This window comes from Hyaena hyaena, unplaced genomic scaffold (assembly GCF_003009895.1).
Source record: "Hyaena hyaena isolate Hyena2069 unplaced genomic scaffold, ASM300989v1 scaffold_26, whole genome shotgun sequence".
Taxonomy (NCBI): domain Eukaryota; kingdom Metazoa; phylum Chordata; class Mammalia; order Carnivora; family Hyaenidae; genus Hyaena; species Hyaena hyaena.
In genome coordinates this window covers 4,886,924-4,902,618 of record NW_024080658.1, presented here as the reverse complement: position 1 = coordinate 4,902,618, position 15,695 = coordinate 4,886,924, and the positions used below count along the sequence as shown (strand labels likewise).

At 40.3% G+C, this 15,695-nt stretch overlaps 2 long non-coding RNA genes across 3 annotated transcripts in view; both read right to left on the bottom strand.

Annotated features, from left to right (window-relative positions):
* Positions 1–15,695, bottom strand: part of LOC120228693 — an 89,720-nt gene that overhangs the window by 60,132 nt on the left and 13,893 nt on the right. The gene's annotated exons all lie outside the window — the stretch shown is intronic.
* Positions 582–11,593, bottom strand: LOC120228694. 2 transcript variants are annotated; one of them, XR_005527571.1, is made up of 3 exons: positions 11,460–11,593; positions 9,213–9,305; positions 582–593 (listed from the first exon to the last, which is right to left on the bottom strand). It is a non-coding gene; the product is annotated as an uncharacterized LOC120228694 (long non-coding RNA). The 2 variants fall into 2 exon arrangements; XR_005527570.1 differs by lacking the exon at positions 11,460–11,593 and adding an exon at positions 10,884–11,081.

Here is a 15,695-nt window from a genome sequence, read left to right as displayed (position 1 = left end):
GCTAAGTCCACATCATCAAAGCAAGGCTTAATATCTAACCTAATTACAGTTTTAAACTTCTCCAGGAATGTAATCTTAACCAGTCATTTTGGAACTTTCTGATCAGCACCAGTGAGGTAATCTGCCCCATAGACCTTTTTTGTTTCTTTGATGAGAATAAATAACCCTCTAAAATTTTATCTGCTTTCTTTGTATTTTTAGTGTAATGTATAACACAGTTGGGTAGGAATAGATCTTATTCAGCTAAATTCTACAGGAGTGCTACTTTCTTGTTCTGACCACTCTTAAGAACTGGAACTCTGAAAAATAAAAATCAGTTAAGTACATCAGATTGCAATATCTTTTCTTAACAATACTTGAGATGTGTTTAAACCAGATCTTTAAAAAAGAGAGTAGGCAAGATAAATTAAGAATAACTGAACTAGGGGCACCTGGGTGGCTCAGTCAGTTGAGCATCTGACTTCAGCTCAGGTCATGATCACACAGTCTCTGAGTTCGAGTCCGCATCAGTCTCTGAGCTGACAGCTCAGAGCTGGAGCCTGCTTCGGATTCTGTGTCTCCCTCTCTCTCTCTGCCCTTCTCCTGCTCATGCTCTGTCTCTCTCTCCAAAATAAACATTAAAAAAAATTTTTAATTAAAAAAAAAACTGAACTAAAATGACAGAAACTGGATTGTTAGTTTAAGCATAAGTATATATAGTCAACTACAATTATGAAGCAACTTTTACTACAAAGTTCACCTGATCTTAATCCCACTCCATTTTCCTGTTAGAGAATTGATTATATTCAGATTACTTTCCTTTAATTCATGTTTCTTTTTCATCATCTAAGACCCATACTAGCTCAAGAGCTAAAATATTAAAGCAAAGAATTTGAGACCTCTCTGTATCCAGTTATTTAAAGATGAACTATTAGCACAGGAGAACTCACCACTTGATTTTCTATAGTCCCAGCGTACATTTTGTTTCAATTTATGATTAGCAAAGCAAAATAAGGAGACCTTAAAGCACTCAACACTTTCTGACCCATCCTAGTCTATACTCTGCAAATCAACTTTATGCTAGTGTACATAAGAATCACCTAGGGATCCTGTTAAAAATTCAGCTTTCTGGCCCCACCCACAGAGACCCTGCCACAATGGGTTTAGAGTCAGGCCTAGGGAGTTACATTTTAGTAGCTGTTCCCCAGCCCATGCAGGCAGTCCCTATCCTACCTCTTAAAAGCCAACAAATATATGTGGAACTTAAGAAACAAAACAAAGGAGCATATGGAAAAAGAGAGAGAGAAAGACAAACCAAGAAACAGACTCTTAACTATAGTGAACAAACTGAGGAGGGGTTACTAGAGAAGAGGTGGGTGGCTGGGGGGGGGGGTGAAATACATGATAGGAATTAAGGAATGCACTTGATGAGCACCAAGTGTTGTCTGTAAATAATGAATCACTGAACTGTACAACTGAAACTAATATTACACTGTATGTTAACTAACTGAAATTTAAATTAAAAGTTTTAAAAAATACTTAGGGGCTCCTGGATGGCTCAGGTGGTTGGGAATCTGACTCTTAATTTTGGCTCACACCATGATCCCAGGATCTTGAGATCAAGTCCCTCATCAGGCTCTGTGCTGAGTGTGGAGCCTGCTTAAAATTCTCCCACCCTTCTCCCCAACTTACACTCTCTCCCTTTCTCTAAAACAAACACAAAAACAACCCACAGATATAAACTATTTACAGTGGGCTAGTAAGCAAAATTTAATCAACACCCCTTGCTTTTTATCAAGACTGGAGAAGTTTCGACATAATGCAATTCAAAAGTTCTTTCCCAAACAATTTTTGACTTTCTGTATCACACAGCTAACTACTATATCCCAGTTGCCCAAACCTGAGATTTTGCTGTGCTGCATTCTACTGCTTTTTGAGCAAAAGTACTTTAGACCAATTCCCTTCTGATTATTAACAAATATTATATTAATTAAAGGCCTCTGAGAGATTTCTATGATGTTTTCCTTTGCAAACATCTTTGAAAAGCTTGTCATTGTCCACAGTTTACGGCAGTGGTAGCAGAGTCAACAGTTAATTCTGAGTCCAGAGATAAATATACGCTTTCACTGTCTTTTGTGGTTTGGTAAAACATGTATATATACCTGACAGACTAAGGAAAATGTTAGAAAAACTGAATTTTACCCACAAGAATTTTACTGAATATGGCTTCGTAGATTTTAATAAAGATATCACATACTATATTATTTGCCTTTCATAAAGTGAAGGTCATTAGACAATTGGCTTGGAGACTTCTAAAAATCATTTATCTGATACTATGGGCAACTAAGTAAGAAGCTCTTTGGACTTTTTTCTCTCTTTTTTGTTCATTACTGGGGTTAATTAAAGCTTGGGCCTTTCTTCGACCTCAAACATAACTGGCTGAGACAACTGGTAACTATACTGTTTTCTTTGATTTTTCAGACTGTCAGTGTTTGGTAAAAGCAGGGCGCAGAAGACAAAGAAGCCATGAACAAGAACTACCTGTAGGCCTTTCAATCTTGTGTAAGCCTCAAGTAAAGAATTTCTACATGTTAAAGACAATGTACCATCACTGAAGGTCAAGTGCTTGTTCCAATAAACTGCCCTTTTGGTGACATTCATACTGCCTCACATTCTAGAGACTTGTCTTTCAGTGTCTTGGCCATCACTAGAAGGAAGCCTCTCAAGATAAGAATGTGGGTTTGGTCTCCTACACTGTTGGTGGGAATGTAAACTGGTACAGCCACTCTCGAAAACAGTGTGGAGGTTCCTCAGGAAACTAACCATAGAACTCCCCTATGACCCAGCAATAGCACTGCTAGGAATTTACCCCAGGGATACAGAAATGCTGATGCATAGGAGCACATGTACCCCAATGTTCATAGCAGCACTCTCCACAATAGCTAAAACATGGAAAGAGCCTAAGTGTCCATCAACAGATGAATGGATCAAGAAGATGTGGTTTATCTATACCATGGAATACTACATGGCAATGAGAAACAATGAAATCTGGCCATGTGTAGCAACATGGATGGACCTTGAGGGTGTTATGCTGAGCGAAATAAGTCAGGCAGAGAAGGACAAATATCATATGTTTGCACGTATAGGAGGATTAGGAGGAACTTGACGGAGGAACAAGGGGGAGAAGAAGGGGGGAAATGGTGGGGGAAAGGGAGAGAGGCAAACCATGAGAGACTCTTGAATGCTGACCAAAAACTGAGGACTGATGGATGTGGGGGGGAGGGGGGATGGGCATGGAGGAGGACACTTGTGGGGATGAGCACTGGGTGTTATGTGGAAACTAATTTGACAATAAACTATTTGTAAAAAAAAAAATGTGGGTTCAGTGTGATCTTGTGTGGGAGCTGGATTTTGGCTATGTTCCTTCTGATTGCACTAAAAGTGAAAATAAAGAAGAATAAACTCCAAACCATGCAACATAAACTCCATTCTTTTTATGATTATGATTAAAAGACCAGCACAATGTAGTTTCACATTCTTGTCATCAAATTTAATAATTCCCTACGTAGTATTCACTTTAAAACATTAAATTCAAAACAAAGATTCATGTTTATTTTTGAGAGAAAGAGAGATAGAGGGTGAGCGGAGATGGGCAGAGAGGGAAAGAGACACAGAATCAGAAGCAGGCTCCAGGCTCTGAGCTGTCAGCACAGAGCCCTACACAGAGCCCAACGCAGGGCTCAAACTCACAAACTGCAAGATCATGACCTGAGCCGAAGTCAGATGCTTAACCAACTGAGCCACCCAGACACCTCTCACAACAAAGATTCTAAAGACAGCAATCAGACAATAAAAGGAAATAAAAGGCATCAGAATTGGCAAAGAAGTCAAACTTTCACTTTTCGCAGACAACACGATACTCTACGTGGAAAATCCAACAGAGTCTACCAAAAGCCTACTAGAACTGATCCATGAATTCAGCAAGGTAGCAGGGTACAAAATCAATGTACAGAAATTGGTTGCATTTTTATACACCAATAATGAAGCAACAGAAAGAGAAATCAAGAAACTGATCCCATTCACAACTGCACAAAAAAACCATAAAACACCTAGGAAAAAACCTAACCAAAGATATAAAAGATCTGTATGATGAAAACTATAGAAAACTTATGAAGGAAACTGAAGAAAACACAAAGAAATGGAAAAACATTCCGTGCTCATGGATCAGAAGAATAAATATTGTTAAAATGTCATTAGTACCCAAAGCAATCTACACATTCAATGCAATCCCAATCAAAATTGCACTAGAACAAACTATCCTAAAATTTGTATGGAACCACGAAAGACCCCGAATAGCCAAAGTAATATTGAAGAAGAACACCAAACTGGGAGGCATCACAATCCCAGATGTTAGCCTCTACTACAAAGCTGTAATCATCAAGACAGTGTGGTATTGGCACTAAAACAGACACATAGACCAATGGAATAGAATAGAGAACACAGAATTGGACCCACAAATGTATCGGCAACTAATCTTTGACAAAGCGGGAAAGAGTATCCAATGAAAAAAAGACAACTACTTTAATGGATGGTGCTGGGAGAAATGGACAGCAGTGTGCAGAAGAATGAAACTAGATCACTTTCTCACACCATACACAAAAATAAACTCAAAATGGATAAAGAACCTGAAAGTGAGGCAGGAAACTATCAAATCCCTAGAGGAGAAAACAGGAAACTTCCTTGACCTCAACTGCAGCAATTTCTTACCTGAAACATCCCCAAAGGCAAGGGAATCAAGAGCAAAAATGAACTATTGGGACCTCATCAAGATAAAAAGCTTCTGCACGGCAAAGGAAACAATCCATAAAACTAATAGGCAACCGACAGAATGGGAAAAGATAGTTGCAAATGACATATCAGATAAAGGGCTTGTATCCAAAATCTATAAGGAAGTCACCAAACTCCACACCCGAAAAACAAATAATCCATTGAAGACATGGGCAGAAGGCATAAACAGACACTTCTCCAAAGAGGACATCCAGATGGCCAACAGACACATGAAACGATGCTCAACGTCACCTGTCACCAGGGAAATACAAATCAAAACCACCCTGAGATACCACCTCTGCCGGTCAGAGTGGCTAAAATGAACAAATCAGGAGACTATAGATGCTGGTGAGGATGTGGAGAAATGGGCCCCCTCCTACACTATTGGTGGGAATGTAAACTGGTACAGCCACTCTCGAAAACAGTGTGGAGGTTCCTCAAAAAATTAACCATAGAACTCCCCTATGACCCAGCAATAGCACTGCTAGGAATTTACCCAAGGGATACAGGAGTGCTGATGCATTGGGGCACAAGGACCCCAATGTTCATAGCAGCACTCTCCACAATAGCCAAAACGTGGAAAGAGCCTAAGTGTCCATCAACTGGCGAACGGATCAAGAAGATGTGGTTTATCTATACCATTGAATACTAATTGGCAATGAGAAAGATTGAAATCTGGCCATGTGTAGAAACGTGGATGGAACTGGAGGGTGTTATGCTGAGCGAAATAAGTCAGGCAGAGAAGGGCAGATACCATATGTTTTTATTTATAGGTGGAACAGGAGAAACTTAACAGAGGACCATGGGGGAGGAGAAGAGGAAAAATAGTTGGGGAGAGGGAGGGAGGCAAACCATGAGAGACTCTTGAATGCTGAGAACAAACTGAGGGTTGATGGTGGTGGGGGAGAGGGGAAGGGGGTGATGGGCATGGAGGAGGGCACTAGCTGGGATGAGCACTGGGTGTTATATGGAAACCAACTTGACAATAAACTATGAAAGAAAAAAATTAAAATTAAAAAATTAAAAAAGACATTTCCCTGTATATAATGTTAAGCCTCAGTACCGGTTGAAACATACACACACACACACACCCACACACACACACACACACACAATCTATGGGAATTCTTTACTTTCTGTTCAATTTTTTCATAGTTAAAACTGCCCTAGAAATCTACTTTAAAAATGCTGCATTTAAATACTGCTTTAAAAATCTACTACTGAATTGACATGATACTTAATGAATATGCTGAACTATATCTTGAAATTTTCTCAACTATGAATTACATAATCTCATCTAGATAGAAATGCTGTTCTTGAATCAAATTTGCCAAGAAAAATCATTGCAAAAGCTTGTAGTCATTTAAATAAAGTAGGTCTTCATTGGTTTGACAACTGCTATAAAAATGCATGAATGGAAACAAAAGGGGGAAGGGAAACTGATTTACTTCATTCCCAAGCACATGGAAGGATGTAGAATGAAATACTTAAACATGAGAGCATCATTAAACTAAGAAGCCTGTCAGAAAACTGACATGTCAAGCATGTGATACAATTCCTCTAAAGCTTCTAGAAATTCTGGCCCAAAAAAAAAATCAATGAGTGGTGACCTGGAAAAGTTTGAATCTACCTATATAAAGTACAAAGCATAGATAAATAGCAGTGGCAGAAAGCTGTGGGTCTATTACTCTTGGAGATACTCTGATATTAGCTGAGGAAAAGGTAAGTAATGCAGTGTTGATTTATCCGTTCACCTGTCAAATGTTTACTAAGTACCTGTTATTTAAGGCAGTGGTTCTCAAGTTTTGCTGTGCATTTGTATCACCTAGGGAGCTTTAAAAAATTCTGACGGACGACTCACATCCCATACCAATTAAATCAGAATACCTGGGGATGGGAGCCAGGCATTAGCGTTTTTTATAGGTCATCAGGTGATTCCAAAGTGCCTCTAAGGTGGACGGTACTTACCCACTCCAAACAAGAACACTGTGCACAGTTCTTTCTCTCAAGGAACTTGAAGCCTAGGCAAGGAGATCAGTGATGTGCACAAGCAAATGTAAAGTGAAATGCAACACCATCTCATTTTGAGGTTGGCTCAACATGATATCACTTCTCCCACCAAGCAGCTCTGTGACTCCACACAGTCTTGTGGGGAATATATGTGTTATGATGCAGTCATTTCTGGGAGCCTCATTTCCAGAAAGAGGCAGACAAATTGGAAAGGGCTCAAAGAAGAGTAACAAAATGATTATAGGCCTGGTGGATTGAACTTATGGGGAAAGATGAAAAGAGCTAAATATGTAAAGCCTGACTAAGTGACAATTAAAGGCGGGTCATGATAACAGTGCACTAATACCTGAAGGATGCAAACATCAAGGAAAGAAGTGAATTACTTTGGATAATGCAAAAGGTGTTAGCTAAGAGTCATAGGATGGAATTATGAAAGAGAAAATGAAGGTACAGTGTCGGGTAATCTCTGCTGACTGCGCAAGCTACTGAGCCATGGAGCCAGCTTCCAAAAGAGAAGAAGCAGCCACATCACTTGAGTTTCCATAAAACAAGTTTGGACAAAGACTTAGGAAATTGCTCTTAGATTATTAAGAGCAATTTTTTATGACCTGGACAGTGGCAGGAGGTGGGGAAAAATGAAGAGAGGAGAGAGCATAATTCAAAGCTTTTTCAACTCTAATACCAAAACGACACTATAACAAGTTCAGAAACAAAACAGAAATCAAGAAGAATCTTTTTCTTTAAATGCAATTGCAAATGAGGTTGATCCATTGGCTCTTATTAATGTATTCATTATAAACTCAGAAATTACATTTTGAGCCATACTGCGGATGTTTTATGTGATATTTTATCAGCGTTTTCATTTTATTTTATTACAAATATAATCATGACATGTATCACAAGCTTCTTCAAAGACATTTAAGTATAGAAATTTCTTCTATAGTTTTATAGCATTCTTAAACTGGGACATCTCGCTCCCTTAAACCAAAGACACTGCACTTGCTTTTATATGCACTGCTCTTAAATGCTACAAAATTGGGGATGATCATAACAGCTACTATTTTCAGAACACTTTCTATATGCCAGACACTGTGTTACAGTAAGTTCCACTATCATCTAATCTAAAGTAATATCACCACAACTCTGGGTAGGCACTAATGTTTTTCCATTATTTTCATAAAGATAATAATTAGTAAGGAGGTTAAATTGGGGCACCTAGGTGGCTCAGTCGGTAAAGCGTCCAACTTCGGCTGAGGTCATGATCTCACGGTTCATGGGTTCGAGCCCCACATCGGGCTCTGTGCTGACAGCTAGCTCAGAGCCCGGAGCCTGCTTCAGATTCTGTATCTCCCTCTCTCTCTGACCCTCCCTTGCTCATATTGCCTCTCTCTCTCTCTCTCACTCTCTCTCTCAGCAATACATTTAAAAAACATTTTAAAAATTTTAAGAAATATATTCAAGGTTACATACATAGCAATGGTGCCATGGAATGAAAACCCAATTCTATGTGGCCCCAGAGGCCACAGACTCTCCCATTTTTATGGAGTGCTATTAAATAACACAAAACTGAAAACCAAATAAAAACTGTCATCTTACAAATCCCCCCTCATAAACCTTATCTGTAATATGAGAATAATAATAGTGAATACAGATGGGTAATTTTAGGGTTATTGTGATGAGTAAGTAAGATAATTTTGAAAACATAGTAGGCACAGACTGGCACTCAGTAAGTTCTTAAGAAATGACAGCTTTAAAAAATAAAACAAATTAAAACTTAAAACCCACAAATCATTCATTTGGACACCAATTTCTCCACATATCTTTTATATAAATTTATACATTATCCTTTCTCTAGGAGAATTGCTCCTTCTCCAGGAGATTGCTCCAACCTGAAGAAAACAAAGTGATTAGCTGACTTTCACTAGGCTGTCGTGTCTCAGGAGTTGTGCCCTGAAGTTTAAAAGAATCATCAACTCATAGACTAGAATGGTGGTTTCCAGGAGGTGGGGGGTAGGGGAGATGGAGAGATGTTGGTCACAGGGTATAGACTTCCAATAGTAAGATGAATGAGTTCTGGGAAGGTAATGTACAGCCTGGTGACTACAGTTACCCATACTGTATTGTATGCTTGAAAGCTGCTGAGAGCAAATCTTAAATGTTCTCAATACACACACATATACAAATAGTATATACGTACACACAAATAGTATATGTGAGGTGATGGGTGTATTAACTAACCTTACTATGGTAATCATTTCACAATATATACCTTTATCAAGTCATCATGTTGTACATCTTAAATATACACAGTGTTATTCATGTCAATTATATTTCAATAAAGCTCAAAAATCATGTGAAAAGGCATCGTCTAAATAATTCTTTCATCTAAAAAATACTTATCAAGCACCTATTATATGCAAGGAGCTATAACGGTGAGAGGACAAGTGATGGCCAGACCTCCTGGAGCTAACATTCAGGCAGAGAAGACCCTGTAACAGGGTAACGAAAACAAGATAACCAAACATCAGTATAGTATAAGATAAACAACTGATGTTATATATGATAGGTAGAGTGGTGGGGGGAGAGCTGTGGTTAGAGAGGGTGATCAGAGAAGTATTCTTTAAAGAAATCATTGTTGGGGCACCTGGGTGGTCCAGTAGGTTAAATGTCTGACTCTAGATTTCAGCTCAGGTCATGATCTCACGGTTTGTGAGATGGAGCCCCGTGTCAGGCTCTGTGCTGACACTATGGAACCTGTTTGGGATTCTCTCTCTCCCTCTCTCTCTGCCCCTCCCCAACTCATGCATGCACAGGCTCATGCTCTCTCTCTCTCTCTCTCACTTGCTCGCTCTCTCTAAAAATAAATAAATAAGCATTAAAGAAGCAATTGTTAAGCCGATAAGTAAGAAAGAAGAAGAAGCCAGAGGCACACAAAGTCTCAGAAAAAAACTTTCACATAGAGGTTACCAGCAACTGCCAAGTTCCTGCAGCAGGAAAGAGTTTAGAATGTTGCTGAAACTCAAAAAAGCTACAAAACACAGTGAGTGAGGGTGAAGATGACATGAAATGAAGCCAGAGTGCTAGACTGTGGTTGTATCCTGCAGGATTGTCTCGCTCATGGTAAGAAAGTGGGCTGGATTCTGAGCATGTTTGAAACCTTTCAGCTCTAAAGACTTTTAACTAAGGCAGTGATAGCTCTGCTTAATATTTTTACAAGTGTATTCTAGCACATATCAGGATTATAGATCCTGTCCTGTGCTGCAGGGCAGTAATGATGGGGGACTGAGAAAATGGGAGAAGAGCAGAGCATTTATAATTTTATAGCTTCTGTATTTATTTGTTGACTCTTTCTTTGGTTGTTAAATAATTGTTGGTTTGCTGTCTATCGTGTCTTCCCCACACAGAGAAGACTGGAAGTTGGAAGATCGATGAGAAGTATTGATCTGGACTCACATGGCAGCAGTGGCTAAGAGCGGTGGAGAAGTGTAAGATCTATTCTGGAGGAAGAACTAAAAGGAGTGGCAGACGGACGTAACATAGGAAACAAGGAAAAGAAAGGTGCTGCCCAGGCTTCCAGCTTGTTTTTGGAGGTAGTATTTACGGAGATGGGGAAAGGGGGAGGGCCAGATTTGGGGGTAGATTGGTAGTTCACTTGAGGCAGGTTAATTCTGAAATGGCCTGGGGCATCTAAGTGATGGTGCTGAGTAGCAGCTGGAGAGATGAATATGCATGAGAGGGAGGTCTGGGAAGCAGACACCAATTTGGGGATTTGTGTATTAACTATGTTTTTCTTATTTTCTGCATTCTTGATGCTGTGCCATCCTTAGCCTCAGTACCCCTCCCAGGGCTAGGTCATTCCTACCTATTGCAAAGGTCTTCCTAAGAGCATGCCTTTCATATGCAAACCAACTAATCCAGAGCTCTCACCGCAACTATCTCCTTCATCAGGTTCTATCAAACCAGCATTCCCCTGCCATAACCATTCCCACAGCCTGGCACCAGACAAGGAAGGGCCACCCCTCCAGCCCAGAGCCCCCCTCAGATTTTTACACTATCCCATCCTAAACCTGCTTAGCTTGCTGACACTGCCTCTCCCTCCTTCCTCTGAAAATCACAATAAAGCCTCTTGTGCATGCTTTCGCCTTTTGCTCTTGACGCTTCCTGGCAGACTCTGGTGCTTCCCCATGTGGCCCTGTGAAACGTGGCATGTCCTTCCTCTGGGGAACTACGTGTAACACACCACCTTCCAATGACATCTGTCTCCTGATCTGTTGGCCTCGCCATACCTGAATAAAAAAGTCCTGTTAGGTACATTTTACAAAGTATTTCAAGCCTTCAGGGTGATGGAGATGACTTAAGGGCAGAGGGTAAATAAAGACGAGGACACAGAAGGCTCCTCAAGGAGCCCAAAGGAATAAATATTCACATTTTGATTTCAAGCAGTGTGGCAACTGAGTGGAAGAATTACTTTCAAGTTTTCTCAGCACCTCACAAATCATGCCATGTAAGCCACTGCCTACTCTGCAGAAGGGTAAGGCTGATCCTGTTTCAGAATGAGTAATCTTCACTAAGCCCACAGCACAGCTGAGTTATCTTACCAGAGAAGCAACATGAACTTAAAAGCCATCTATAGGAAGACATACCCATTCAGCAGAACTCTTGAAATATAAAGCAACCACCTCAGCATGTCGATAAGAAGGAAAAACACATAAGGAAGACTCCTACACTGACAGGCATCTGTGGCCTGTATTGTCAAAATATCAGGCATCCAAACAAATGCTGACCTATGTCCCCAAAGCAGGTTCCGTGTTCAGCCCCAACACAGGGTTCTCACAGGGTCCTGTGGGAAATGAGAACAAGAGAGAGCATGTTTCCAATGAAACAATCGATTCACTCTTATAATCTGAGCTTATGACCTTTCCTTTTTTGGTATTCATATGGCCTGCCTTTTATGAAATGATGGCAAAAGGAAGTAGAGCTTGTTACTTTTTTGAACCTGACCAAAGTAAGGTTGTCATAGGGAGACCCCTCAATTTTTTTATTGGACCACAAATTTAAGAACTTGGGGTCTACTAATCTAAAAGATGAAAATATCCAGATACTTCAAAAACCCCTATCATTTATAACCATCCAGATCACCACTTTCCATTTTCATCCTAACTAGAGTCACAGGGACACAGCTTGAGCGAGATTTCCCAATCCCCCCCAGTGATACAGAGTTTCCATTCTGACAGGTTGGCCATGAGTAAGGAAACTCTTATCACAGTGTTGGAGAGAATAAGTAGACATTGTGAGCTAAAGTGTATGTTTCCTCAGATACTGACAAGTAAGGACAAAGGTTCAACAGTGACTAATGAACAAAATGTTAAGGTGGAGACAGGACCTAATTGTTTAAAAGAAGTCACTCGAGGCATGTAGCTGCATTCACTTTGAAACCAAATCAAGATACCAGTGATGTCCCAGTGAAATATTTATTGGTTCATTTAAACAACAAAAAACCCTCAATGCTTAATCAAGGGCCACCACTCACTGCCTGTACTCTGAAGAGCTACTGTAAGGAAGTATAGGATCCAATTACAGGATCAAATCTCTGGGCATGTTCATGAAACGATGCTCAGCATCCCTACTCATCAAGGAAATACAAATCAAAACGACACTGAGAGACCACCTCACACCAGAGTGGCTAAAATGAGCAAGTCAGAGAACACGAGATGCTGGCGAGGATGTGGAGAAACGGGCACCCTCTTACACTGTTGGTGGGAATGTAAACCGGTACAGCCACTCTCGAAAACAGTGTGGAGGTTCCTCAAAAAGTTAACAGTAGAACTCCCCTATGACCCAGCAATAGCACTGCTAGGAATTTACCCAAGGGATATAGAAATGCTGAGGCATAGAAGCACATGTACCCCAATGTTCATAGCAGCACTCTCCACAATAGCTAAAACATGGAAAGAGCCTAAGTGTCCAGCAACGGACGAATGCATCAAGAAGATGTGGTTTATCTATACCATGGAATACTACATGGCAATGAGAAACAATGAAATCTGGCCATGTGTAGCAACATGGATGGACCTTGAGGGTGTTATGCTGAGCGAAATAAGTCAGGCAGAGAAGGACAAATATCATATGTTTGCACGTATAGGAGGATTAGGAGGAACTTGACGGAGGACCAAGGGGGAGAAGAAGGGGGGAAATGGTGGGGGAAAGGGAGAGAGGCAAACCATGAGAGACTCTTGAATGCTGACAAAAACTGAGGACTGATGGATGTGGGGGGGAGGGGGGATGGGCATGGAGGAGGGCACTTGTGGGGATGAGCACTGGGTGTTATGTGGAAACTAATTTGACAATAAACTATTTGTAAAAAAAAAAAAAAAAAAATCTCTGGGCATGTTCTTCAATAAGTAGGTCAGACTCAAAATGTTTGGATAGTATAGTTTAGGAGAAGCTGGTCATGAGGTGACTAAGAGGTGGGGAGGGTGACATCCAAAAGCAGTATAAGTGATGAATTTGCAATAATTAGGTCATTCCTTCCTCTTCCTGTTGGGGTTAAGAGATTAAACTATTGATCTAGCACTGCACATTTGATCAGATGAAAAGCAGTGAGGAAAAGAGAACTTAGAGTTTTCCACAGAGTAAGTGATGCACAGTTGGAGAAGTTGTTCCAGCACACCCTTCAATCACCTCCACATTGACCTACAGTGATTACACTGAACCAAGTCTATCACAGTGAAAGGGAAGACATCTACCCCTGGGCTGTAGACGCCCGACTTTCTAACGTCTTCACAAGCCTGTATAAAAGTGACCTCACTTCCTGACTCTGTTGGGGCTTTTATTCAATTGTAGCTACAAAACATTGATATCATACCAATATAAGCATACTTGTAACAGCACGCATGAATCATGTTTACGTACATGTATGTATAGATATTTAGAGAGGGGACTGGGGAGAAGGGAAAACAATCATTAGAAGTTCAGAGTAGGAATTACTCTTTCCTGTTACAAGAAATAAAAGGTTCATGCAAAAACTGGTTCGTAGAATGAATGATCCTTCAGCCTGAGGACAACAGTTTACCATACAATTCTGAAGATACCTGGTTTACCTATCATAAAACTCAAATGGAAACATTTAACTCTTCATGCTATGAAAATCAGATTGTTCGATGTCATTGTGTTTTAAGCAAACTGAGAAGAGAAACTCACTAAATGGGGTTTTGCCCCCAAATCTCAATCCTAACTGAATCTTCAATTCTGAATGACTTCTCTTTCCAGTCAGACTTTCTCTCTCACTGACCCATATCTTACATAATTTCAAGTGCCACACTGGGGACAGAAAGAAAGAAGTCACAATCGGCTTGCATTATTTCCCAGAGAGTTCTAAAGCTCTGGTAGTGGAATGTGGATCTGCTAAAGAAAAGAAAAAGAAGTTGTCCCAGCCCCTACTTGAGCAGGTGGAAAACCCATAATTAAAGTGCAGAATTCAAATTAAAACTGGAATCTCTATCAGGCACTCTCCTAATTTAGAAGTCCAACAAACAGAATACCAGCAAATGAAAGAACAAACACAAGTAACTGCTCTCTCTCCTGGCAAACTGCTGAAAGCCCACAGGATTTATGATGACCAATTAAGGGTGTGGTAGCCTGGGAGAACAGAAGCAATAGTCTTTGTTACATGAAGATGGAAAGGAACATTACAAAAACACCCAATTTTAGAGCTCTCATTTCCTCCCAGGAAAAACAACTTGTGCATGCATTTAAACATGTACCTGTATACCTGAAAGCCTTTGAGTCTCTGATCTTAAAATTAAAACTAAAAATTAAAAAGAGAGGGCTATCAGCATGTGGGATGATAAAGCAGGAACTCATTATGATAACACATAGAAAACAAAAACTTGAATGAGATTGTGGTTCTCAAAGAGATCAATGTTATTCTTCCTCATTAACTGTGACAAAATATGTTCCACTGAAGTAACTGAGAAGTCCAAAGAGACCTTAAGAGTTGTTAGTCATTGAAACAAGTTTCAATAGCAAATCACTTAGAGAAGTTCTTCTATGTAGAATCTTTAACAATTAGACTCATCTCATCTCATTCTCCATCTTAAATCTGCCTAAAATACTCTAAACTAGCTAGATCTGATTATTTTAGAACAGCACTGGAGCCTAACAGCTTCCCCTGTTGATGTATTATTAGCAAATGTGTGACTCCATTCTCCCACCTCTTAAAACATGAGGGTACCGCTAAGGCATCTGGATGGCTCAGTCGGTTAAGTGTCCAACTTCAGCTCAGGCCATGATCTCAAGGTTCGTGATTTCAAGCCCCCTGTCAGGCTCTGTGCTGACAGCTCAGAGGCTGGAGCCTGCTTCGGATTCTCTGTCTCCCTCCCTCTCTCTCTGCCCCTCCCCTGCTCATTCTCTCTCTCTTCTCTTCTCTCTCTCTCTCACTCTCTCTCAAAAATAAGCATTAAAATGATAAAACAAAACAAACCATGAGGGTACCACCAACATCCCTACTGAAGCATGTACACTTTCTATCCCATGTATGGGTTCACCCAAGCAGCTGTGAAGCATGAGCAGCTACTGAAACTCCACAGGCTGATCAGCTGCAGAGCCCTGCTGTTTATGAGCAGCCACTCCTAGTTATGGGCACTGGCTCACTGAAAAGTGACAAGCAGGAAGCAGAGAAGAGAGATTCTTCATCCACTGAGAAAAAATGGAAACCTACAGCGGAGTGGGCTGAGTCCCTCAGAGAAATTGGCAAGTGGATGGAAAAATAAATAACACCCAATTTAAAACAACAAAAACATGTGCACCTAAAGAATAAACCTCTTATCATCTTAATAATAGCAACACTTACAAGCACCCTCAACAACGTGCTGGACACC